The 26895-nt window shown below is 35.8% G+C and overlaps 2 long non-coding RNA genes across 2 annotated transcripts in view; one reads left to right on the top strand and one right to left on the bottom strand.

The window, feature by feature from the left end:
- Positions 1 to 19474, top strand: part of LOC116184080 (uncharacterized) — a 30903-nt gene extending 11429 nt beyond the window's left edge. Inside the window, exons 2-3 of the long non-coding RNA XR_004148814.1 lie at positions 3037 to 3220; positions 19385 to 19474. This is a non-coding gene — a long non-coding RNA (uncharacterized LOC116184080). The remainder of the gene's footprint in view (positions 1 to 3036; positions 3221 to 19384) is intronic.
- Positions 1 to 26895, bottom strand: part of LOC144248470 (uncharacterized) — a 52652-nt gene that overhangs the window by 4892 nt on the left and 20865 nt on the right. The window contains exon 2 of the long non-coding RNA XR_013341757.1: positions 893 to 961. This is a non-coding gene — a long non-coding RNA (uncharacterized LOC144248470). The remainder of the gene's footprint in view (positions 1 to 892; positions 962 to 26895) is intronic.

Here is a 26895-nt window from a genome sequence, read left to right as displayed (position 1 = left end):
TCCAAAAATATCCCTTCTTTTACTGCACCCCCTGCTTTATCTGCAGGCCTTGACTGTTTTGGACATAATTTTTTTCCCAGCAATTCCTTTCTCCTTCTTCCTTAGCAATGCCTCTGTCCTTGACTGCATTTTTGTCTTGGGATCTGTACTTTTTTATTTTTTGTGGACTAAATGTCTGCTTTGTTCATATTACTTGCAGGTTTAAAATTTTTCTGGGTCAGCAAACCTAGAAGAAATGATAAAACTTTGTCTTTGGGGACAGCTCTGAGTTCTTAGATCTGACCCTACAATGAGAATATCAAAGTCAGTGACAGACCAAAGGAGTAAAGAAGATATTGTGAAATTGACTTGCTTTGATGGTATAATATAAAAAAAGAAAATAGACACTGAACCAAGCACAAAACACTTGCCAAAAACTTAGAAAAATCCAGAACTCAATTCTATGGAACATTACTGAACTCATCTTTCATATTACTTTATACTTCTGTAAACTTTCCAATTTTTGCTGCCAATTTTCAAGAATGATGTGGTCTGGAATATTCCTCTGTGGTGCCTAACAGGATTGGGTATGACCCCATGGGAAATCAGTTTAATTTTATACTGCTGGTGTTATTTTCTACACTTAAAATTTCTAAGTCTGTGGACAACACTGAACAAAATCTGGAGATGAAAGGGACTCTAAAACCTTTTGAGTGCTCTAGAAAGATGATGTCAGAGACTACAGAATAGCCCAAAGAGCAATAGCTCACAGTTCTTTGCAAAAATTATCATGAAAAGCCCATCTCTGCAGGGTGAGAAATATAGGATAAATGCACCCAAGATAAAAAAGAAGACTAAAGAATAATCTGTCAGGAAGAGAAACCTGTTTTCCCAACAGAGTGGCCATCCTTACCCAAATCCTTCCAGAAGCAGCAGGGCCCTCTCTCTCCCCTCAGGCAGCAGCAGTGAGGCTCCAGGTCAGCTTGCAGAGGCAGAAATGAAGGAGAATAATGGTCAGATCATTAAAGAAATTAATTAAATGCCAGAAACCTGGCAGCATGGAAGTGAGACAATGGGGCTGCCCTTTCTGCAGTAGTGGATTCCAGCTCCCCAGACCGAATTACAACCTCAGATCCCAACATGACCCATGGAAACAGCAGCTGGGAAAAGCTCACTGAAGAAGCAAAGCACTTAGCAGCAAAAGGGAAGGATCAAGAGAAAATATGTTCAGATTAAAACCACACTTTTGCTGGAGCAAAGGCAACCAGGACTGACATGATCTCCCCATCAGTGATGGAAAAAAAGAAAAAAAACTGGCTGGGTTAGGGTTAGGGTTAGGGTTAGGGAAAAGAAGCACCTCCAAGCCCTGCTGTGAGAGAAAAGGAGCTTGTAAAGTCCTGCAGACAGAACTGCCAGCCAGATCAGGTGTGTTGCTCATAAATTGTTGAGTTATATTTTTTGAGGGAATTGTTGAGGGATTGGATAACAGATTGAGGAATTGTTTAAATATTGTAATTGCTAATGGGAAAACAGCACAGCTCAGTGTTTCAACTCATGGTGTGAGAAGTGAGAAAACTTCTCCAGGTTGACTCCAGCCTCTTCCAAAAATTTCTTGTATGCCCTATTTTAATCCTCCTTGCTATCTAGGAAATGGGGACAGGTAATAGCTTGACACATGTCCTTTAGGTATAATAAACTCTATAAACTCTATAAATAAACTTTAGGCATAATAAACTCTATAAACTCTATAAATAAAAAAATGTCCTTTAGGTATAATAAACTCATCAGAAAATAGGGCAGAGATAAAAGTCATGAACTGCATTTCATGAGAGTTTTTGTAATATGGTGTAAGAAACATTCATATCCAAATCCTAAAGAGTGAACATCATGTTTTTTTTCTGAAAAAAAAGCAGATTTTCTTAACATAGGGATTTAAAATTTTCTCTCTGGGATCATATACAGAAACTTTTAGGGAATGAACATCCAATAATGGGCATAAAAAGGCCCAAAAACATTATTCTGAGACATCTCTCTATTTTTTTTCTTCTCTTAAAGCCGTGAAAGGGAGATATACTTAGGACTGTGTGCCTTTTACATCCCATCTATATTTTTCCAATTAAAGGAAAGCAAATCTGCTTTAAAGCTATCACAGGGAAAATAATTTCCCTCCACAAGATGGCTCCCACAGTGAGAAACTCCAGGCTCTGAAGATTTCCTTTTTTAGTTCTTTAGAAACTAATCCCAAATCATATGATTTAATCTGTCTGCTTCTAGCTCCTGAGGATTGATGTTTATTAAATATTAAAAAAAAAAAAAGTTTTGTTTTCTTTTATGCTGCAATTATTCCATGATGCAGGATAGATAACTTTGTTATTACAATTGCTCACAATATGGGGAAAATTTCTTGATGCCTGTTTCGATTATTTTTGCTAACTGTGTATTTTTTTTCTAAAAAATCTAATACAAGTGGCCATTTCATGCCAGGGATGCCTAATAAGAACTCCCCACTGAAATCAGTGAGAAACTATGACTAAAAATCAATGGTTACATATGATCCAAGTTGTTTTATTCTAAAATATTCTATGACAGTCTTTGGGGAAGCAGTAGCAAAAACCAAATCTGGGTATTAGCTTCACAGACACAGTGTTTTCATGATTTTTCAGTGACAGAGTTTCATGGAGCTTAGCAGATTAAAGGGAAAAGAGACATCTAAGAAAATATATATAACCAAATCTGTAGAATGAAAGAGTTTTATGACTGTAAGAGTGTTTACAAGCATCCTACCTGGAAAGTTAATACCCCTTGCTCCTGATGCTACAAAAGAGTTATGCACATACATTAAAACATATCTACAAGCTTGAAAGTGTGAGAGAAGATTGAGCCATGTGGTTTTGTCTTGTTTTGCTGTTGGTAAAGAGCACATACAAAGGAAACAGAAATGTACCTTGATACAAGTGAGCCCTGACATTCTGGTTTTGAGCCTTGAGCAGACAAACAGATACAACCAAGCTTTGTGTGCTTGTAGCTAATTAGGTTTTTTTTTTTGCATACCAGCAGTACCTGGGGCTTTCCATCACTGTACACAGAAATTGCACTTGCAATTGTGTCAACATCTGTCTCCAAAGGAGCTGAGAGGCTGAGGATGAAATGCTTGCTTTGTTTACCTGCATCTCACCTAAGCTAAAAGTACATTGAAGTGCCCAGTGCTGCTGCATTTGCACATCAGCCAAGGAACTACGTGGTAAGCAGTTATTTTGTTTTTAATCTCAGGAGAGTGTTTTATTTTTCCCTCTCATACTTCATTAATGGTAACTGTGCAAAATAATTTCTTCCTTTGAGCTTATTGAGAGTTGATACACAGGATTCTGGAAAAGTCCCATGTAAAACAAAAAAAAAATATTTATTTTTTTGCTTTGGTTTTGAAAAAAATGAATATACAGGTATTTGTACCTTTCAAGAGGCAGATATTGAAAAGGATGAAGGTCATTTATAAGCTCAGAAGGATTTATGGTAAAATGTGTGCCGATATTTCCTCTGACTCAAGTTACCTTCTATTTAAGTGGCATATAAATGAGCTTTAATTAACCTGTTTGAAAATGATAGAGAAATAGAGAAAGACCCAGTGCCAATTTAATAACTAATGTTCCTATTATGCATGCCTGCAGAAAAGCCTGTGGGAGAAAGAAAAAATCACTGGGCATTTTGTAATGTTCACCTTGCAAAGCTCTGTTCTCCCAAGCCTTATGTATTCAAAAATCTGTCATGCAAAAATGATGCAAATCTGTAGTTTACATAGGATGTATAACCATGGTGTTTGGTAGAGCTTGGGGAACTTCCAGCAAAACACAGTTTAATTGGAAAATGCCATTTCATTGAACCTACAATCTTTTGCTCCAGATTTCTACAGCTGAACAAATATCCAGTGCTCTTAACAATTAATCTGACAAGGACATTCATTTTACTGAAAACTGGAAGGTTTTGGAAGGTTTGTGAAAAATAATCAACTTTTTTTGTTATTTTATTTTGTATTTTTATTTTTCTGTGAGTAGGAATTGTGCATTTTCTTAGTTTGGACATTGGCAGAGGGATCATGTATCACCTGCCTAGCATGGGCCCACATTTGTAAGTGTACTGTGTTTCCCACACAGTAGGGGAAAGTCACAAAAACCCAAATAACTGGAGTGATATATAATTAATGGGGGGCTGGATGGAGTGGAGGAAAAGACATATTCTATTCTTTCACTTTTGTATGTGTCAGAGACATATCAGTTTTTTAGTGTCCCAAAAGCTGAGGATGTACAGGGCAACAAAGAAATGGGCTCAATGTCCTGAATGAGACTCTGATTATCAGAAATATTGATTAGATGGAGCAGGTAAGGAAAGAAACTTTTAGTAAGATTTTGTTCAAGGAGTGTCACTCAAGAAACCCTTTCATAATTTTTTCCCTAGTATCTAATGATGCTGTCAATTAGAAGCCTTTACAAAGCTTAATCTGAAAGGTGTGAAAATTTACTTTCTGTACTAATGGATCTGTCCATCTATTGGATTCAAATCTAGAGGGAAATTATATTAGGGTTATACTCTGAGGTGAAAGTGCTATGGAGGAATGAGAGGAAAAAGCTATGGCAAGGAAAAAAAAAAGAAAGAAAAAAAAAAAGAGGCAGCAAGAGTTAAAGTATAAAGTATATACCTATTATGTCATTATGTCATAAAGCACTGTATTATGTTAAGCAGTTTATATTTTTTTCCTGAATCTGTGATATTATTTCAAACTATAAAAACCTCAGGAAAAAAAACCCTTTTTTTAGTTATAAAACAGTTTGATATTAAAAAAGAATAATGGAAATTGTAATTCATACACAAATAAAGAAAACAGAACATGACAGTTGAGAGAGATACAACTGAAAAATTAATTGTAGTTTATGTTTTTTGCCAACACCTTCTTGGACACCTCAGGCTTTATTACACTCACACTCCAGGGAAAAGAATTTCCTGGGTATTCTAGAAAGCACTTAATGAAAAATAAAGGTCTGGTCCAAGTGTAAAGGCCGGGTTTAAAAAAATACAATTAGTATCTCAGTGATCTGTGTTTTGCTAGGGAATATGTATCTGAGGTCTTCCAGCTCCTTTGAATCAGTCATCTCAAATATCTAATCCTCCCATAAAGGAAATCTACTGATATGTAGGAAGAGTTTACTGAACTGTAGTTGCATATATTTCTAAATGAAACAGTTTTGTTCACTCAGTTGGGATTATAGTTCTTCTACTAATATTTTTAGAGATGGATTAAACACTTATATGAGATATTGTGCTGGTTTTGGGTGAGGTAGAGCTAATTTTCTTCACAGTAGCTGATAACTGGCTGTATTTTGGATTTGTGCTGGAAACAATGTTGGTAATTCAGGGATGCTTTCATTGCTGCTGAGCAGCAATTGCACATTGCCAAGGCCTTTGCTTCCTTCCACTTCATCAGCAAGCGGGCTCAGGGAGGGGCACAAGGAGATGGGAGAGAACACAGCCAGGACAGGTGACCTCAGGGGATATCCCAGACCATGCTCAGCATACAAATCTGGGGGAAGAAGAAGGAGCAGGGTGACCTTCAGAGTGATTTGTGACTCGAAGTCACCACTAGGCACGAAGGAACCCTTCTCTCCTTGGGAGGGCTGAACCCCTGCCTGCCTGTGGGAAGGGGGGAGTGAATTCCTTGCTTTGCTTTGCTTGTGTGCAAAACTTTTGCTTTCCCTATTAAACTGTTTTTATCCCAAGCCATGATTTTTCCAGCTCTTTCCCTTCTGACTCTCCCCACCCTGCTGATGGGGCCAGGCTGAGCTGCTGACTGGGGTTAAACCACGAGAGCACTTTTGAGCTCCCAGTGTGGGACAAGGGGCTCAAGGCAATGACAGATCTGATTGGGATGTGCTGGATAGAATCCATAGCTGGTTTTGCTGCTCAGCTCTTAATGGACAGCTCCTGTGCCTGCCATGGGGCTCATTGCCTGACTGTGAGAATCTGGTACTTGTGAGGGGCTGATTTTCCTTTCACTGCTTGCTGCAGTGCTGTGCTGCTGAGCATCCCACTCTGCTGGGACTGGGAATGTTTTGTGACAGCAGTGGGGGCACTGTGCTTGCTGTACTGGGCAGGCAGGAACTCCAGTGTGGGCTCCAAATGTGTGTCCTTTAACAGGAATTTTATAGAGTAGTGTTGAGTTAGTGACCTACGCAGAGTACAGGAGATGCCAGCAGTATCTGCTGCAGATTGAGTTCATCAGTTAATTGAGACATGCTGTCTGTACAAACAGCTTCTGATGATGCCCTGAGAAGAGTGAGCTGTTGGAGAGATTCAAAGGTCCTTTTTCTGTGCTGGTGGCGCTTTGAGACAAGTAACCGAGTGTGAGAGAGGAAAAGTGTTTTCTCTCAATTTCTGCTCAATTAGAAGAAGTTGAAATATACAGGAAGTATAAAACAATTTACTCTGTATTCTCCTGAGATCAATTAGCTAGAAATCCTGAAAACTTTTATTAAAAATAAGTATAACAAATTATTCTTCTTTTATTAAAAAGAAGTATATCCTCTCACACCACTCTTTCCTTTTCATGTGTATCCTCTGTACCAAAGCTTTAATGTCCATTATTCCTTCATGAGTCTAATGATCTTTTTCGTCACAGAGAATGTTACCACATCATACATTGTTGTTATTGGCCCAGTGTGTGCAGCTTTATTTATATAGCTGTACACATATATGCATGTCTATTGCATTTATATAATTACACACAAATGTCTTCTTTCCTCAGAATACCTCCCACATTGCATTTTTTATAGCTGGATTTATGTGGAAGGAAAAATATTCACCATCGAATTAAAATACCTTCATTTTGACTTTTAAGTCTCAGCTAGATCTACAGAAAGACTTCTATTTACCTGAAAATATTCTGTTTACCGTGTGTTTAACATTGCCATTGTTCTTATGGAATGCATAAAAGAATTTGAGAGATATTAAGGTTAAAATTTTACAAGCCTCTTATTATAGTTGGTTGCTTCCATTTGAGAATAATTATTCAAAATATATCAAGCTTTGAAGACAAATAATTCAACACCCAAAATTAGAAAATAATTTAGAAGATTCATCAGTGGATCTGTGCAAAAATATCCAATTATTTTGTTGTTTGTTGTAAACTAGCACCCTTCTAGTCCAATGTAATAAACCTTCATAGTTAACAGGTGATTAAGATAATACTAACAATACACAGTTCCAATTTATAAATTTTTCTATTTCTTTATCTTTTATTCCATATTTTTTCAGCATTAAAGTTTCAAAAATGGAAAACATTTCAAAAATAATTTCAGAAAAAAAACCCTGCAATTTCCCCTTGCCCAACTTCTTTATTTACAATTTTGATGTACAGCAGAAAAGCTAATAGAAGACAATTGCTGGCAAAGCAAAGTCTAGGTAAATAGAGTTCAGAGTTGTAATAATTTGCCAAAGCCACCCCATATTGTATTGCCAACAAAGAAAAAAATTGTATCTGAAGACAACTGGGGAAAAAAATCAAAAATTTTGAAATTGATTTTGTTTTGTTTAGTTGTTTATTTACATATTAATTTACAGCAACCTAAGACATAAACACATATTTTCACAGAATAAAAGGACCTCAAGAATTTCTTGTCCAACCTTGTGCTTTGCATCCTTGTCCAACCCTGAGCAGCTTTGTGGTCATTTTATGCTGCTCAGGGTTTGATTCAAACATTTTCAGAATTTGAAAACCTCCAGTGAAGCTGCCTCCAGCATCTCAGGGCAGTTGCTCCAACATTTTATTATCCTTAGAGGGAGGAAGAAAAAAATTGTCCTCATATATGATTGGAAAAAAAATATTTTCAAATTTTATATAGTTTTCCATGTTTCAGAACACATTGCTATTTTCCACTGATTGATCACAAAAGCAATGAACATGCAAGCTGACTCTGTATCAGAACACTTATTTTGACTATATAAATTTTTAATTGTTTGTTTGTGGTTGTACCTGTGTACCCACCATTCTATGCTTAATTTCTTAATTTTTGAGAAAGCACATCTAGAAATGGCCATAAAATTGTATTTTTCTTACTCCATATCAATAACAATTGAAGAACAGAAGGAAATAGATAACTCCTGAGGACACCTTTTCTTGGAGTACAGCTTAAGACTATACAGCATCAGGAGTACAAAGTCATTATTATTTATTTATTTATCCTGAGAAATAGATTGCAGTAATTAAAAGCTACTCCAGTAACTTTAGAACTCCTAATGAAGGACGACAACCTGGGCAAGTTCAAGCAGTTTTTCTCTCAAGGAATTTGCTGTTAATAGGAAGAAAAACATTCAGAAGGCTGTTATTTATTACATTGGCTGTTTTTGAAGAATTTGAATTTTTCTTGAATTTGAAGAATTTTTCAGGGAAGCCAGGCAGAGATGATTGCTGATGAAATAGTTGCAAAGGAGCACTGGGAATTCTGAGTTGTGCTAAATTCCACATAGAGATGAAACATACAAGCAATTTGGCATTAATTGAAAATTTGGAAAGTGAAAAACTTTCAATCCATCTCAGGAATCAAAGTCAGGGTTTGACAATTTTTGTGGGGAAGGTGACACGAGCAGCACCTCTGTTGGGTTATTGCAGACAAAAAGTTCATATGGCTTTGTCCAAGACCAACTACCAAGGGAAGTCTGTAGGAACAAGACACCCCTATAGCATTAAACCTAAGAACTTTTTCTCAGCCTCCTAAAATTTTTGACTCTGGAACTTTCTTAGCCAGTATCCTGGTTGGACCTTTCTTCTTTTCATTTGTTTTAACATCCTATGTTGAGTACTCAGCATTCAAGACATCAAATGCCAAGGGACATTTCTTCGCATATCATGGGAAAACCTGACATCTAGTTTGACTTTTAGTGGTCTATGGAAGGATCACTGTGGTTTTCCAAAGGCAATTGGGCCTTGGGTTTGAGAAAATCTCCTCCCAAAAGCCAAATGGAATTGCTGTACTTGAAGCAAACAGCACTGTGGGGTTTTTGTTACATTTTAATGATGCATTTTTAGCTTGGGGTATAGAATGTATATTTATCTTGCTCAAAAGTGCCATGTAACTGATTACTATGCTGTCATGATTTTGGCTTTAAAGATCAATTTGCTCTACCATCATCTTAGAAATTGGCCAAAAGACTTTCAATAGGATTTGTATGTGTCTTATTTCTATCTGTATCTGATCTTAACAAATTACAAATAAATCCTCGACTTGGAATATATTGTTGTAAAGAGGAGCTGAGATTACCCTGACGTGTTTTCTGTTCAGAAGTGTAAATCAAATCAGCTACTCAGCACTAGGAATTTCAGAAATTGACACACTGTCATCTCCAGGGAAATACATTTTATGGCAGGTTCTCTGACACATGTAAACGTTTTGGCTTAATGCCATTATCTAAATAAAGGCATCTTCTGCTGTATTAGATCCCCTGTGATATCTAAGAAATCCACAGGCAGCTGGCAAATATCCACATTGGAACTGCAGAGGCTCTTTAGGAGAGGAAAATCTTGAGCCCAGAGACCACACCAAAGGGCATCCCAAAGACACTAAGTCCCTATGCTTTGGCAAATAGGGATATTCATTAGGAGATCACAATAAACCACATTTTTGAGTATCTGTCCTTTAAGCAATGGCATTGAGATTCCTGTCCTAGGAGGATGTGGAGGCGGACAGCATCATCAAGTCAAAAAATGAATAATAGAAATTTGAAGGATTATACTGAACATTATTTTACCTCTAGAAACTTTGATTTACACATTTTTTAAGATCCAGATTTCCCCTTCTGTTTTTTTCCCCCATTCCACATCTTTTCTTCTGTGGGCTCTCTGAGCTGTTCCATACAATCTTTCATTTTAAAACAGATTACCTGCAGTCTTACAGCAAAAAAAAATTTCTCCTGTTACTAAAGCTCCTCCCTGTTCAGTTAGCTCACATAGGATGTGGACATATTATTGGCATATAAGTGAAAAATCTGTTTAAAAAAAGTATATTCATTCCATGATGCTCAGTGGCTAAGTTAGCCAAATGATTCCAATTAATTTTCCCCTTAATTTGCAATGAAATTCTATAAATAAAGAGCTATGCACATAGACAGAAGAAATACTTCCCACTTTCATTCAATATGAAGAAGAAAAGTATTAAAAATATATGACAAAATTGATGTTAACTTAAGCATGGTTAAACAATTTGTGCTGGCCAAACCACAGCTTTAAAAGAAAGGAGTTGCTGAGAACCACTAGGCAGCAGCATAATTGACTTTTGGTGGCTTCAAAAGACCATGAACACCCCTAATAGTTTTTGGCAGTTCCAAAGGCATTTATCATGATCAATGTGCAATATTAAATAAGTCTCCTTCAAAATGAATATAAATTCAAACTCTATTTCCATCTCAGCCTTCTGGTGACATGAGGAAACCACTTGAGTTTCGCTCTCATGGTTTATGACATCCCTGGAAGGCTTTGATGGAATTATAGCCTTATTAAGTACAGTTGGGGTACATTATTCCTTAAATTATTGCAACTACAAGTCATTATTCCCCCTAGAAATTAGAACTTGCTGTACTTTCATCAACCATGTAATCTTGAAGTAAGTTGGGGGGAATTTCAACGTGGGAGGACATCTGCTTTTTAATTTCTGTCACTACTATACGTTCACAGCTTGGAAGAGTTGTTAGCATCTAATATTAACAGCCCTCAAACTTTTTTGTTTTGCTTTAAGGAACACTATTCACAACAATTTATTTGAGCAATCACTGATGTTTATACATATTTTAATGGAGATTGAAAATCAATTTTTTAACCTTTTTTTAAAAATTTATATTTATATCAGTTTCAGGACTAGTGCATGTATTGCAAGTAGAATATTTCTGTCATGAGCAAGTCTGACTAGGAGGAAGAACAAGGAGCATGTACTATTTTCTAGTTAAAAGAAACGAACCCATCTGGAAAAAAAAATGCATGGTGTTTATAAAGCATGCTACTTTTCCTCTCTATTGATATTTTCAGTCATCACAGCCTTATCAGCTTAGTTAGCTTTGTGTATTTTCTTCTTTCAACAGTTTTCACACTGCTTAGGCTTTTAAATAGTGGAAAGTATTATTCAGTGCTGCATACTGAAAAGAAAACATGTTAAAGAAAACATTTTAAAGAAAAGTCCTTAGCGTAGCACATATATCATTAAGCCTGACAGAGTTGAAGGCTTTTGTTGTCTCTCTCTTACTGTTTTTTTGGGGGTTTTTTTGTTATTTTATATGCAGCTTTGAGAACTATAGCAGGTAGGAAAAATTCTGCACCCTGTTCTCCCATAATGTTTTATACTGTAAAAAATATCTAGTTATAACAAATAAAAAATAAAATTTGTCACTACATTGAATGACTAATATAAAATTTTGTGGGATTATGGAAGAGATGGAGTCCCTCTTTTAAGTGAGTTTTAGAGAAAGAAGAATCCTTCGTTACTCAGAAAAGAAAAAAAACATTTATTTGCATCTCCAGTAATGGGTTAGAGAGGGTACTAAAAAAACAGTTTGAAGGACATATTTAAATTCTAATATGCTATAAGTATTTTGGGAGAGGTTATATTTTTATCAGTATAGCAATCTTGTTACATCCATGTGAATAGTTCTGTCTTAAAAGCATATATGCTATATTTTATTAATCAATGCTACTATTTCCAATTATTTTGGTAATATATTTTAAATTAAAAAATTTACAAGATGGGCACAAATCTCTGAAGGATTATAGTAAAAATGATCATATTTATCAAAGATGAGATCTTAAAAATGTAGCATATTGGTTTAACTTAGCTAGATTAAATATTATTTAAAATTCAAGTGCTTACAAGTAATGCATACAGTGTCAGTGGAGGGGGGGGTTGAGTTTGAATTCTTTTATAAATGAAATAATATTTTAATTCACCTTGAGGGCTTGTTCTTAAATAAATGGTGGCATTAAATATTATGAAGCAATACACACAAATGGGCTGCTGTTTAAAATCCATGAATGGCTTGCTGATGTTTCCACACTGGAGATGGCTGGCTCAATAGAAATGATGTGTTGTGCCTGATATTAGAATCATATTGAAAGACAAATAAGTACAGTACAGAAATTAATGCATTGCTATGGTGATGTAAAACTTTGTCTTCTTCTATGAAGGTAAGACAAATGTGATGGAAAGAATTTTTCTAATACGTACAACTCAAACATACTTTACACTAAGAAGCACTGGGGTAATGTCCATAACCATAGCTAATGTATAAAATCCAGAGAAATTAATGATCCATATTAAATTCCATGTGCCATCTACAAATATCAACAACAACACAGAAAGTCGATGTGTTTTTATCAGTTGCATTCTTTAAATCTAATTATGCACTACTTAGTGTTATGAATGCACATAAATTTGCCTTTCAAGACTTACACATTTTAGATCTAAAGCCCACTACAAAAGCATGCTGAGAGTCATGGGGAAAGATGAGAGATAACAGGAAGTATTTAAAAGGAACCTTTCTGGTTATGGTAGACTTTTTATTTTTAATGCAATTAATATGTTAGAAAAATTAGACATATAAATACCACCAGATGCTCATAACATATCTTCAATAGCAACACATAAATTAATTATATGTGGCCAGGCAGAAAACATGCTGAAAGCAATACTCACAGGGCTGTCATGATGAGAGCTGTAATGGATAAAATTTTTGGGATAGAGTACTATGATTTTATGTTTTCCACAGCTCTATTTGTCAGTATAAGTTTAGCCTCTCTGAAATTCCATTGAACTAACTGGTAAGGTTAGGTAACATATATTTGCAATTAAAAAAAAAAAAAACCAACCAACCAACCAAACAAAAAAACCCCAAAAAACCCAGCTAAAAGAGATTTCACTTTTTGAAGCTAATTGTGGAAAGTCAGCAAAAGAGGGAGACAAAGGTCACCATGACGTGAATATTACCAGAGATGTCAAGGTCCCAAGTCCAAGACCTTTTTTCCATAACTCAACACAAAAAATGAACCTTGGTCTTAAATATGTGACCAAACTATGATATTATCTGCTTTTCAAACTCTTTCTCTTACTCTCCCATGGTACTTTGAGAGCATTTAATTAAAGGAGTCTTCATTAATAGGTTTCCTGTGCATGCCAGATGCTAAACATGGAATTTTTTGTAAGGTACAATCTCAGAGAAGTGTTTCCTTTGCTTATTGGGGAGCTGTAGTAAGACATCAGTAGTCTAGCAGAATTTGTGAGATTTTTGCTAAGTAACTTGCTTAGGGAGGGGATTTAAAGGATGGATGGATGGTTGGATGGTGGGTTGGATGGATGGATGGATGGATGGATGGATGGATGGATGGATGGATAGGTTTGAGTAACAGAAATTCTCCAGGGCTGCCGTGCCAACTTTCCCCATTATCTAAATGTTCAGCTTTCACTAAAACCTCTCACTTTGTGATTCTGAAATACAGGTAACTTCTATCGTTGGCAATTTCCTTCTGCCAGGCACCAATGTGAAAGCTCTTGCAGGCTTTTTAGTTCCTGCCCATGCTCTTGAAGGCTTTTTACTTCCTTTTGTGCCATTAACAGTAAAGAGATTTGCTGGCTTTTAATTACTGAGAATTGCATATTTTGGCAATGCAGAGGAAGAGGTCCCTTGGTTTTATGTTCCTGGAGTGTTATAGGGTTCCTAAAGACCTGCAACTTTCCAGGAGTACTTATAATAGGATTCATACATTTACAGGGAGAAATTACATCTTTCATCATTAAAGTTTCATCACAGTCCTGTATTCTCCAACTGAACTAATTTTGCAAAGTAAGCACACAAAAAAAATCCCACCTTTGATTTCAAGCTGTGGTTTGTTTGCATATGTGGGTAAGGCATTGCAGGATTTCTCCTATCGCTTTGTGTTAAGGTATGAATATGAAAATAATGTATTTAAACATTTCAGTGTTGATGTACCGGGTATGAGTTTAAACTCCTGCACATTAAAAAAGTGAATTTGAAACATTTGGTGAATTTCAGACATAGTGATGCAATTATACATTTTATTTCTTTTTTAGTTTAGCATATGGTTCCATTATGAACACTGTTAGTAGTTTTCAGCTTTCTTCACTAAATTAAAATAAAATAAACCTCATAGAAACTGCATCCGTAGAGTTTAAATTGCCTCTTGATCAAGGAAAAAACTATATTTTACAATAGTACAATTCTAAAAGCTTCTTTGGTGGTCTCCTGTTTCTGCCCTTGGCTGTGTGAGGGGTCCTCAGCACAGGAGCTGAACAGAAACCCAGCTCTTGTCCACTGTGACCAGGAATGTGCTCAGCCACACATGAGTTACCCTGTTTGAAGCAAAGAATCTGATTGCTCTGGAAATTGATTTCAAGTATTTTCCAGTCTAAGTACATATTGATATTCTTAAAAATGTGTACTAATGATTAGTTTAGGCTACTATATCATTAATATCTATAGCGTCAGTGGGCCTGCTGTAAGATATTATATATGTAGTACACGTATATGTGGGTAAATACAGAAGTATCACTTCACTATTTAGAATTTAGTTTTCAGCTGCCAATTTTGAGCCATGTCTGTATCTATTCAGCAGGTTGTGACAATGCTAAAGAAAACTGTAGATTGGAAATTAAAAATATTTGTAGAAACCTACAATCTTTTAGAGTTTAGGAATTTTTCAAGGTGATGAACTAATGTCAATATTGATATGATGTTAACATTTTCATTTAATTATAATATTATTATTTTTATATCTATACTATTATTATATTTTTATTTATTTAATTTTGTAACTCAGTTCTGTTTAGCATTATCCTATATTAGACACATAATTGAAATAGGGTTCCCAAAAATAACTCTCAACATTGGTGCATCACCATTTGCTTTAAGATGCATTTAGGCACTTAGACTATGTACATTTAAGCCATAGAATCCTCTGGATTTGTAAGCCAATTATGAGCATATGGTGAATAAAGGTTCACTTTATATGGGCTTTTTTTTCTGTGCAGATCTACCTCTTATCTACCTTCTTACAGAAAACTGAGGGTAAAAACCAGGCACAGAAGTCTAGTGGGTTGAATGTAAGAATAATTAAATACTTAAACAGTGGCTACCTACAAAACTCCTGACAGTTTTTATTTTTAAATTACCTGTTATATTTTTAAAACCTTATGATGCTGAAAAGAAAGAACAAAAGTGCTAAATCCAAGTTAGCAGAGAAAAAAATAAAAGATGCTACTAATACCATAGGTAAAGAGAGAATAAAATCTATGTAAAAATATCCATATTAATGAATTAATGTGAAGAACTAGCAGCATGGGAGAAATCTTTATGTGGTTATATGCCACAAAAAGATGTGGTTCCTTCCAAATCTGTAGATCTTGGCAAATTTTCATTGAAGTGAAACTACTGTAGATGGGCTGATCCATCTTCTGAAAATCTCTCCACAGTATCTTTTTGATTTAAAAAACATTACAAGGACTGTTCTACTTATGGCATCACTTTGGTGGCTGACATAATTAAATTAGGTTTTGCAGAGAAGAGGGTTTGCTTTTTGGTTGCTTGGGTTTTTTTTTTTTTATGCGAGTTCTAGTTCTGACCTACTTCCCACAGGTGTTTGGAATCTGTCATCAAGTTTTGTGCTGAGTTGGCATTGTTGACTTCAGTGAAAATGTAACTCCTAAAAGATCTGGAAATCACAGCTGTGCAGTGCTTTGGAAGGGCATCATGGGCCTCCTTGTGCATGAATAATGCAAAGTCTAGTCCTGGAAGTAGGATTGTTTCCCTAATGCCATAATAATGCATTAATTTCTTTTTTTATTTATGTAAAATCAGGGAGGGGGAGAAATAGAGTTTAAAAAAACAGAAAAATTGGTAATGGGTTAGAAGACTGCACCTTTCAGTAGTCTGTTTTTCCCCCCAATTGCAAATTTTCCTGTGCCAAATTAATGCTGAGCTCTTTTTTCTTTTATTAGGCTGAAATTCCTACATTACAAAGAGAAAAATTAAGCTGAGAATTCCACTCAGTATATTTGAGAAAAGAGTTATGTGTGATTGTTTTGGAAATTAAAATAGGGAAAATTGTGAATTTTACATAATGGGAATGACTGAGCATGGCTATTTCCTGGCATAACATCATGTTACATATCTCATGTCTCAAACATTGAAAGTTCTATTTTATGGATCTGGTCAGCAGGGAATATAATGTTAAGCAATATGTTTTAATGGAGTTGCTGTTGTGCTTCTCTAATGGGGAGATTATGAAACTATAATTAGTGTAATCCTGCTTGTGTTACATAAAATGACAAAACTGCCATTTACTTCAGTAGGAACTATATTAATTATGCTGTTGTAATTAACCTTCTCCATCCCTCTTTTAAACTTGCTATTCTCAAATAACCATGGAACACTTTACAGCTGGCAACAGAGACTGGGGACAGATTAAACCAAGTACAAGAAGCAGACAAAGATGATATCAGTTAAGAGAGGAACTATGGTAGAGGATCCTTGGGAAGGGAAGTAGGAAAAGAGGCTAAAGTGAAGGGAACATGAAGGGGGCGTGTCCCCTTTCTCACAGCCTTTGCAACATCTCCTAGGGACTGTTCTGATGAATTGTGCACAAATGTGCGTCTTGCTAGAGTCAGCAAACAGTTTTTGTGAAAAGTGTAATGGATGGGGAGTGACACTGCTGAATGATAATAAAAAAAAGGAATAAAAAGGAGAAACCATTATTGATCAATGTGGCAATGTTACTGACCCTGCTGCTAAAGTTAACTTGCTATTCAGAAATCACTATTCTGACAAAAGTAAAAGCAAAGTTGTAGCTTTGTAGCTTGCTTTCTTTTTTTTTTTTCTGTATAGGGGGAAATGGTTTATAAATTTAACAAAAAGTTAGGAATTTTTACTTCAATTTTTATTCACGTAAAACCAGATTTTTTTTCTTGCAATTTGCAAAATGAACTCTGTACTATGGAAAATAGATGAAATGCAACATATACTTGGTGACTGTGAACATTCAGATTTGGTCTTCATCTCACTCACAGGAATATATTTTCTCTGATGTGCCTTCTTTTCCTTCATGTGGATCTCTCTTAAAATTTGATCCATACATTTAAATGCCCAAAGTACCCTATTTCCAACAGGGTATTGGAAATACAATATCCTTCTAGGATGGAATAGCTAAAGACATATTAAGGAAGAGGGTACATGTAAATCTGTGTGCATTTTCTCTTTTGACAAAGCCCAATTTAAATGAGCAGTGAACTGAAGTGTTGCCAAAGCACTGACCTGTCCCACCTCATCACCAGAGAAACCATGAGGTCAAATCAAACACTGACAGGAAAATCGAGCATGGCTTTCACCTGAGCATGAGAACACTCATCTGCAGGGAGAGAGAGTCTCAACCCTATGAATATTTATGCGTTTTGTACAATTATTGTTGAATATAGAACATGAACAGTCATTAGTGCAGGAACCCCACTTTTCCTCATCCTGAGTAACTGCACAAGTCATTAGACTCCAAGGTTACATCCAGCCCTCAGTGAAATATTTGTTTCACTATACCATCCTCATTTTGAATGGCATAGTGAAATGAATATTTTACTATACCATTCAAAATGTAACAACATCTGTAAGAGCAAAAAGGATCCTGCACTATTTTGAATCTAAAATCATTAAAATTCATGCATTTATTGGGGTTTTTTCAGTTTTTTTTTTCAAAAACATTTGACCATATCTATTTTATGCTCTTAAATTGATTATTGTAAAACTTAAGTGCTTCAATTACCTGTAGATATTATATTTTCTTTAATTATCAGTGTCATTATTTAAATCTGAAAATGTACCACCACCCATCCGTATCAAGCATTTATCTATAATGTCTGATTTTATATATATATATATAAGCACAATATATAGTCTTATGCACAATATATATTCTTGGCAACACAACTCCATTAGGACTGCAAATTCATAAAAAAGTAAATTAGTTGACTCAGCAGCTGCATTCTTTCTGAATAAAAAGTTCAGGCCAAACAGACTTGATTACGGGACCATTGAAGTTGCACATTGAATCTTGTCTATTCACAAAAATTAGCTGTAACCTTATGCATATCACCACTACTTTTCATTAACCTTGGCTTCCTTTGAAATATTTTATGACTATATTTCAAGATGTGAACTTGATGTTACTCAAAATATTCCATATTTTGGGGGATTTGGTTAACATTTCAGCTTTAGTATATTTAAAAGAAGCAATAATCTTGCAATACATCCCTTCCATTTAATAACCATGTGTTAACAATGGATTGAATATGCAAATATAGACTAAATTTCTCTTATAACTTTGTCTGTTCCTTTTACAAACAGTTTAGGAATCCCTGTTTTTTATTGCTTCATTCTAAAATCAATTGTCCATATTATTTTTAGACATTGTAATGATACTTGAGAAAAAGTAACCACCAAAAGTACATTTAAGAAAATATATACACATTGCTCCATTCATGTATATTTGAATCAATGCTTCTATTTAGAAATTAATTTAAAGTAGAATAAAGTTAGTGAATAGATTTCAGTTTCCCATCTGCACGCATAAAACTTCATATTAATACTTCTTCTGAGTCACAGTTTGATAAAGGTTATATAGGGATGAAACCTTTTTGATACAAGAATAATTTGAGAAACTTCTAACCATGGTTCCTTCTCTCATTTGAAAGGAGCTTAGATAATTTAAAATGCCAAGTGTACATGCACCTTCTCTTTTACTACTATCTGAAATACAGTGAAAAGTTTTTGTTTCATTATTTCTAACCTAGGAGAACTGGAATTTTTTGTCTTTCATTAAATTAATCTCTCTTTTCTATTATAACCCAAAGGTTTGCTTTTCAGATCTGGTACCTAATATCATTTATTCCAAAACTGATGAGTGTTGTCCAATTACCTATTCTTCCACTTGAGCAGTAATTGAGTTCTGTAAGAACTCTTATGCATTGTTTGAATAAGCCTGATGGAGCTCTAAAACATTCCTCAAGGACAGTAACAAGGCCCTGTGTTTGTGAGACCGACGCACAGGTAAAAAGAGAATTATGAGCTACATTTTATCTAAGTGCCAGGGACAGCTGGAAAGTAAGGATTTGACTCTCCTTAAACATATTTTGCATCAGTGGAGGTACTTGCAACTTATATATCTAAAGAGAATCAGGGCCTTTGTGTTTGGGAGAGAAAACTCTTCAGAAATTTTCAGGTGAAATCAAATCCCTTCACACCAAACCCATAGCAAGTGAGGTAAAGTGGGACAGGGTATGGTTTATTATGATACTGTGCTGCTAACATTTCTTCCTTTCCCTTCCAGATGGTCAATGTAAACTGCTCTGACAGCCACAGATTTTCTTCTTGCCTGTCAATAGCTACACTGAAAGCTGCAGGACTAAACTGTAGAGAAAGCACCCCTGTCCATTTTCTCTGAAAGGGTTATTGACACAGTTAATTACAAGGGGTTTATAAATAGGAGTTATAAATATGTGATTAAATGTTTCAGGTGCTGTTTTTCATGAAAGCTGGACACGAGTTTACTTTGCTCTTGGCTCTAAAATCTAAAATAAAGCTAAAACTGCTTTACTGTCCACTGGTCTTCTGACACCATACATGATGTCCAACAGCATCTGTGCTGTCAGTCAGTCTTACACAGAAATTGTCATCTTTCTTCCACAGTGGATCACTGACCTTTCACTGCATGAAGGGGACTAACATGACAACATACCTTCTATAATTTCTCACAATATATACTTTCTTGCTGCTACAGACATATTGACCTTCTAATCACACAGGCTTGACACTGCTGGCAGTGTGACATAGTCACTACTTTTGTTTCCTATTGCTCCTTTTAAAAACACATTCCTTTCAGGCTTCACATATATATATTTAATCATCCAATTGTTTGATAGGTGGCTCTACATTTATTTCATAAAATAACATATAATCATTTAAACATTAATATTAATAACATTAATATTTATTAATTAATAAAATTGTGATTCTTTCCACCCTTCCCAGATTAGAGGGGGGTCTCTGCAGCTGCCCACTGTTTTATGCTGAAAACTGGTGCTGGTGTTGAGATGATCTGTTTTCAGGAAGGGTTCTTCAGCCTAGCAAAAGGGCAACCTTAAAGGCAAGGTGCATGGAAGAAAAAGCAGTGCTCTCTGCACAAAGCTCTCTCCTGCAAATTTTTTATCTGTATCCCACAAAACATAAGAGAGGAAAAAAATGTATCTTCTGTAACATATAACAGGATGATTAAAAAGGAAAACTACAGAAAAGCTTTATATCACTTTGAAATTGTATGGATTTTCAGAGTTCCTATTTTGTTCCTTTTGAAAATCTGCAGACTCTTACCAGAAGACTTTCTGAGAAAGGGAATGAGATCATTTGATCTATTTGGCAAAGACATATTATTAAATTATTATGCTCTAGCCATTTACATTATCTCATCTAATGTTTGTTGATTTCTTTCTAGTCCTATTTATTATCTTTAGTGAGACCCTGATTCAGGAGTTTTCATAAACAAATATCAAACTTCCAGCTGCCAGCTGGGCAGCTCATGACCATGACAACCACCGAGGTGCCCCAAAACTTTAACTGGATAATCCTGATACCTGTTTTTCACTTGTCTGAGGAATTTTTTTTTTTCATCTGAAGCCTTTGAAGCCATTCATATTTATGCCAAGTTTTGCTAGAGCCAGCAAAGTTTCCGGATGCCATTGTTTCCATCCAAGCTGCCGCATTCCGAGATAAACAGGAAATGCACGTACGTGTTCTCAAGGATCTGTCATATGTGAGATGTAAGCTGTGTCCTCTTTTCTGGTGTGTAAACATCCCTTATGAAATATAACACTTTATCAGGTTTTATTTTGTTTGAATGGGTTTTCAGAGAAGTTGGAGAGGAAAGCATCTTCCCTGCATTTTCTCAGTCATCAGCTTTTTCTTAAAAAGCTTTATCCTTATTAGAACTAAAGCTTCTTTATTCCTTCACAGCTCTACAGAGGTTTCTTAACATAAGAGACAGTCCTATTTTCAATTTATTATTGTTCCTCTGCTATCTGGGATTGATTTTTCTCTTTTTATAAAGTTTTTTTTCCCATGCAAAGTAATTTTTCAGCATCAGGGGAGCAGTATAGCCAAACATTTTGCTGGTGGGTAATTCCAAGCACAGCAGAAGGCCTTTTTGCTGAACTTGTACACACCATTTTAAAAATGTGCCTTTATTTCTTCCACAATCTTCTTATTGAGTTATTTCAGTACACCTTGTACTTCCTTTTAAGAATACTTATTTGGCTAATAATGACTTCTTTCTAGAGCTATTTATTATCCTTAATGAGACCCTGATTCAGGAGTTTTCATAAATGAATATCAAACTTAAACTAAAATATACTCTAAATTATTTTGAATTCACAGACTAGATATTTATGACTCAAGTCTGCAGTTTTATAATTTCTCATTTAGAAGCTGCCTTTGGTCATTTTATTTTTCACAATCTTCTACCCAGCTGCTAATGTGGATATCAAATTTTGTTGCCTTTTCTTTCCTCTATGCTTCTTTCCTTTGTGCTTTCTTTTACTCCCTCTTCCAACATTAAAAAAAAAAAAAAAAATCTTGGATACATTTAAAAATGTTTTGGATTATTTTATTAGCACCATACCTAGTATTATGAATGTTCCAGTCCTATTGAATAATAATTCCACTTGCTGTTGAATAATAGCAAATACTTGCCTTTGTTCTATTTCCTTCAGCTGTGGATATTTGCACAATAAGATTATTCTGTATCTAACATACTCTGATTTTATTGTATTCTTTTTTTTCCCCTCTGTGTTTTAAAAGATGGAGTCTTTGAGGCATATATGATCTATCCACTTCTAGTTGTCTTTAATAGCATAATTATAGACCTATGATTCATCTAGTTTTGGCACATTAATGAAGTGAACTGCCACATTAAGAAGAGTAGATATTGTTGGGTTATGTTCATTGTAGGCATCCTCCTACTAGAAATAATCTCTATGAGTTTTGATTAGAATTAAAAGGTGGTTCGATTCAGAATTATTCATATTTTTTTGTAACTGTAGAAAAACTATAGCATTACTTCCAATAAATGTACAGAATATTCATAAATATTGATAGTATCTCAAAGTCTGTAAAATATATATGCATGTGTGTGAATGAAACACCTGAAATAAAAAAAGCTGAGTTTTGAATTGCTTGGTTGTTTAGCTCCAACATATTTCTTTACAGATGCAATATAAAATTTTCTAAATTTAGAAGTAAGCCTCACAAAGCTCCTCCTTCACATGTAAAATGCTCTATCATTTGGCTCAAAACCAGTAAGATGTTTTTTTTCAGTGCTGGGGTTTCAGCTCTACTTTCATTACAGACTTCTGAGAGGCAATCCTACATAATTGTCTATGAAGAGACTAAGTAGAAGCAATTAATTCACTAATAATGTCAGCAGTCAGGGTCTTTTAAAATAGATCCCAAACCACTAGAGGAATGAATGCCGATATCTAATACCCCTTCATCCTAGACTCATAAATTTTCTGTAACAAAAAGTGGAGGACTATTGAATTACTCTGTGGGTCAAACCCAGACCAGCAAGCTAATGCAAATCTGTCATTAAGCACATGACTACCAGCTCTCAGGACTGGGACACTGTAATAGTTTCATTTGGGATGGTAGGTTTGAATAACTTTTTTCAGTTATAAGTTTTTTGTCATCCAATTCTGTGAATAATCTACTTTCTCCTGTAATAGGGCCTTGGTAACTTTCCCACTAAATGTGTGTAAAAACCCAAAAGTAAAAAGATTCATTTTTTGAATACTTCTTCTAAGCTCCACCGTGAAATAACACTATTTACACGTGTAAATTATTATCCAGTGACTAAAAAAACAGGGCTTTACTATGACCTGTATATAGCTTGGAAAGGTTAAAACCTTTCAGGCAGAGTTGTACTACAGTGTACAAATATCTGTTACTGCAAAAGTTATATACACTGCTTGTATATAAGTTTACAATAGAAATTAATTCCACAGAACAGAATTTTTAATAAAAGAGAAATGAGCAAAGAAATATTTTTATAGGACTTGAATGACTAATAAATTACTCTATTAGTATATTCAGAATATTTAGATTGGTTTAGGATTCTGTTAATTTATGGGGGAAAGGGAAAGGGAAAGGGAAAGGGAAAGGGAAAGGGAAAGGGAAAGGGAAAGGGAAAGGGAAAGTCCCGTGAGATAAAGACCAAGGTAAGAAATGAAACCATGGGGGTTTAGGGGTAAATATTATTATCTCAAAGGGAGAGCTAATGATTATTCAGGTAAAGAAGATTTCAAAATTAACAAAATCCTCTGGATGGGATGATAAGGAACCATATGATGGATTATTTAGTATCTAGGGAGACAATTAACCACTCTATCCTCCCTAAATGCACATATGAGGAATTGAGGCATAGAGGGTAAAAGGGTCTATTACCCTTCCTCACACATCAGCTGTCATTTTGGGCTGCCACTGCATCCATCTACCATATTTCACTTTAATGAGTGCACAAAGATGACTGGCACTAACAACTGAACTGAAGCTACAGTGTTCTTGGTAAACAATAAGTGTACTGGAACTGGGCAATATTTGTTTCTGTTTCTAAATAAATATATAGTACTAGCTCTGAGTGTGTTGGTTTTGGTCTGGGTTTTTTTTTCCTCCGTTTTCAGCTCAGTCACCATTTCCTCTGCAAAACAGGTGAAGAAACTCTACTTAATAGGTGGGGAAAGTGATTGACACTGGTGACTAAACCAGTGCAATATGATGTAAGCTGTATTGTAGCAAGAGACAACCTCAAATGCAATGCATCAGAAAGCTGCTTTGTTGGGTTTAGATGCTAAAAGGAATTTAAAAGCTACTAGGAAAAAGCAGCCTAGGGGGCTTTTGTGGCTTTTGCTGCTCCTTTTCCTGTTCATGTCTTTGAAGAGAATTTCACCACCACACACCTGAAGCCATTTCCAGTCTTGTTTCCCTGCTCCCAGAGCTGTGTGTGAGGCAGCTGGGCAGGCAGGGGAAGGGAGGAGCACTTCTCCCACCAGCAGCTCCCTGTCATCTGGAGCCTTGCTACACATCCCTTTTGTGCATCTCAGGAGCTGGATTATGGAAAGGTAAGAGTGATAAAGGGTTGCTTACTTTTGCAAAATATTGGCCATGAATGTTTATAAAGACTCATTTCTACATTCTAAGGTATTTCAGTTCTGAAATGATTGTATGTTTAGTGTTTCCCTCTATTGCTTCAGACCCAGAGCAGATTTATTATTTGAGGTTAAAGTAGCTTAGAAGCAGATAGGATTTGCAAAATGCCACTGGAACAGATTCCTTGGCCATTCAGTATTGAGAGGCTGAAGCACTGATGCTCCTATCTGTCTTCTGAGCGATGAGCTCTTCTTTCTATCCAATGTCTGTTAGAGCTTTTGTACCACCTCCTGCTGTAGTTTGGGATACAACAGCTTCATCTGAAACAAAATTAGTCTGAAAATAAAAAAGGAAGAACCACAGTTGAAATAAAACAGGACAGAAGATTTTTATTCCGCTCTAGGTGGCATCAAATGTTTAAGCTTGAACAATGTACTTAAAGAAGGGTTCGTAGAGACTGGTTAGAAATATTTATTATTCTCATTAGAAATAAAATACTCAGATACTGAACAAGGACAACCACCAGCTACCTTGAATGGACTGCAAATACCTGCCTAAATAATTCTTCAAATCCAGCTAATATAAAAATACCCATTCTGTAGCAGGAGAAAATGCTTACATCTGCTTATTTGACACCTACAAGTGTCTGAGAATTTCATTTCTAGTTCTTGGTCTCTCTGGCTGCAAGTTAAAAACAGCCCAGCAAACAAGGACATGACAAAATAGGAGCATTCAGCCTGTGTGGTGTAGAATAATGAAAGTAATTTAGATACATCTGAGATAAGACTACATTAACTGCATTAGTGAAGCCTTTTCTCCCATAACATAATCTGCTAATGGTGCTCTGTAACTGACAGAATAAAACTTCTTGTCAATTTTATTTTTGCACATACATATTTTCTCTAACAATATGTTCTTTTCTTTGTGAATTTATGTATTACATCACAGCCTGCACTCTTAATGCTCCCTTATGAAAATTCAGACTATTCACATGCATTTTATCTGTGCTCTTTTACCATGCATATTCAGAGAGCTCTTGCATACATAGTTCTACAACCTGCTTTGAGACAATCGGTGTTCCTCTGGCAGGAACCTGAGATTTGTAGATGTAAATTATGAGGATATCTGACTATTGGAAGGAGATGAAACCATGCCATAGCTTTGCCTGCCTTGGACCTAGGTTGGCTGAAAGGCCAGGAACCTATATCATGTCCAATGTGTTAAACCTCTAGCTACACTCTAAAGCAATGTCTGAAAAGAGTAATGGCTGTAAATCTGCTTGGAATCAGGGAGTCAAGATCCCCTGAGTTAAAGCAAGAAACTGTATTTGCAGCAAAGAAAGATGGGGAGAAGAGTCAATCTGGGAACAGGCTGAGGGGTGCTACCTCTTTACAATCACTGAAGATCTGCCCTCAAGCTCCTCAAATACTATGAATTCTTTGACAGAAATCATTGAAGACCAGCTCCTCACATTCCCCACTGTGCTTCATCTTAGGGCTTTGGAAAAGACTGGCAGATGATTATAAAAATAGCAGGCTGGATAATTCTTAAAAGTTCTTCTGCCCATATCAATGATGCTTCACTGTAAAGGCAGCATTGGCAATTCCAGTAAATCACTTTAACAGGAATTATCTGTAATACCCTTCTCATACCTCTTCTTGACCCTTAGGACATGTATGCCCATTGTAATAAAAAAGAGTGATGCAACCAGCAAAGTCTTAGAAATATTAGCCAAAATTGGGATGTGCCAATTAGCTCTTCCTATAACATGTTTGCAACACAACTGGTGTGAGGCATGCCCTGAAAAACAGCCTAAGATGCTGTGCATCAAGGAAATGCCTTTGGGAAAGATCTGCAGCTGTGAGCAGTAATTGGTAAAGTGCTATCATCAAAGCCCACATGGTCACATATGCAGAGGGAGATTCATGGCACATCAAGTGTAAAATGAAAGCTGTGATATAGCAAACATGAAGCCAAAGAAATATTGGTCAATATGCTGAGGCTGCTGGCTGAAGCAGTCCCCAAACTGTGTGTAACTTTGAAAATAACAGGAGAAAACTGGAAACACAACCCCCAAACAGTTGTTCTAGTTAGTGGAAAAAGCTGATGTACAGAAATATCCCACAGAAATGAGGTGCAGATGCTGGATCATTATCAGTGAGTAATATCACAGTGTCAGTGCTCTCACAAGCATGAAAGTGATATACATCATCACTAATCCCTATGGATTTAGTATGTCACATGGTCAGACTACATTCCTCCATCTCCATCAGGCAAAGGCTGTGGACACTAAACAATAAAACTGATGTCCTTCAGTCACAGTGAATGGATGAATGAGGAACACAGATCAGTACCATCACGGAGTATAATAGTGGATTAGTAGGCTAAGACACATGAAATATGTCCTGGTATAAAATATTAAACTAATTATGAAGAGTGGTTCTGCACAGCCAACACCAGATGCTTTGATTCTGGCTACTAATCTGTTTGAAACACAAGGCTATGTCACATATAAGTGTGGTCCTGCACACTGGCAAGGTGCCCAGAGACTGTGAACCTGTGATAGAGTGGCGAGAGTGAGAATTTCTCACTCTTTTTTTTTTATCTTGCTTTAAATGGTAGCAAGATAGCTCCCTCCCTCTTAAT

Source organism: Lonchura striata, chromosome 2, assembly GCF_046129695.1.
Source record: "Lonchura striata isolate bLonStr1 chromosome 2, bLonStr1.mat, whole genome shotgun sequence".
NCBI lineage: Eukaryota > Metazoa > Chordata > Aves > Passeriformes > Estrildidae > Lonchura > Lonchura striata.
Note: the sequence above shows the minus strand (reverse complement) of the source record. Positions and strands in the feature narration are given on the sequence as shown.